Raw genomic sequence first — 1,414 nt, 5'->3', positions numbered from 1 at the left:
CTAGAGGAGGAAGAAAGTGCAGTCGCACAATTCCAGCCAATAAAGAAGGAAGAATGGGACAGACAAAACATCCTGGGGAGATCCAGGCGTTCAGCCGGGACTGTGGAGAGTTCGGGTCCTTGCCAGTTGGATGTGTGTCCCCAGCTGCAATCTCTGGGCCTGCAGCAGAGTCTCACTCACCTGCCAAAGCAGAAAGCTCAGGCGCTGTGCTCGCAAGGGGCTCGTCTGATGCAGAGCTGTCAGAGCAATGTGAGGGCAGAGCCAGCCCAGCTGGGCCCAGGGCTGAGCCCAGCAGAGCCCTGGCAGAGCCCAGAGCAGCCTCAGCACCCGCAGAGCCCGGCTGCTAGGAGAGAAAGCAGAAACCGCCCATCAGCTGAGGGCTCCTGTGCCCTTGTGCCAAGGCCTGCGGTGCCCAGGCCATGCTGGCTGTGCCCAGAGCTGTACCCAGAGCTGCCCATCCCTGCTGCCTTTGGCAGCAGAGCAGGAAGGCAGGACATGTGCCCAGCCTGCAGCCAGCCACGGCACATCCAGCCCTCAGCAGCTGCCCAGAGCAGGATGCTCCTGTGCTCGCTGCCAGCTCCCAAAAGCTCTGATCCCACCCTGCCAAGCACACAGGGACCCACCTCACACCAGCCACATCTGCAAGAAAAGCTGCTCCCAAACCATGGCCCCAGCCTTCTCTAAGGGCACGGCCCATCCACGCCACAGCTGCTCCCCAGCACTTCCCCATCCACACTGGAACACCTGGAACGCTTCCTCTGGAAAAAGAAACAACACATTGTTGAAAAGAGATTAGATGCAAAAAGGGAAAACAAGGAAAAAGGGAAAAACTCTTATCTCTGTCGGGGCCTTGAGGAAGGCTCAACTCCTACATGGTAGGGAAAAACCCAGCCATGGCTGAGGGAAGCCCACATTTTCTCTCTTCCCCCCCTGCACTGCCCCCCAAAATCACAGTGATCCCAAAGCAAACAAGGGCTGCTTGTGGCCTCTAACAGCCCATTGCTCAGGGCTTGCCAGCGCCCCAGCCCCTCAGGGGCTGCCCCAGCCCGGCCAAGCTGCCCGGCAGCAGCGCCGCAGCCCCACAGCAGCTCCAGAGCAGCCCCATCCAGAGGCACCTGGGAGCCCTCAGCAAGGCAGCCAGCAGCACACGGGCAGGAGGATACAGAGGGTGGTTCCTTCCTGGCACAGGGCTTGTGGCCATCTCCAGGCACCGCTCTCACAGGGATCCCTGCAGCTCCGGCCCCTGCCCAGCCGCTCTGTGGGCAGCACAAAGGCTTCAGCAGAACCATCACAGGCCAAGGGGGTTCTGGCTATTTCCCTTTGCCCACTGCACGCCTGGGCAGCTGGCTGAGCGCAAGCACCCTTTGCCCCCTTCAGGGCCTCACCACCCCTCAGCCTGCTGTGCTGCTGAGCA

This window comes from Melospiza melodia, unplaced genomic scaffold (assembly GCF_035770615.1).
Source record: "Melospiza melodia melodia isolate bMelMel2 unplaced genomic scaffold, bMelMel2.pri scaffold_70, whole genome shotgun sequence".
In the NCBI taxonomy this organism is placed as follows: Eukaryota; Metazoa; Chordata; class Aves; order Passeriformes; family Passerellidae; genus Melospiza; species Melospiza melodia.
This window is presented reverse-complemented; position numbering follows the sequence as displayed.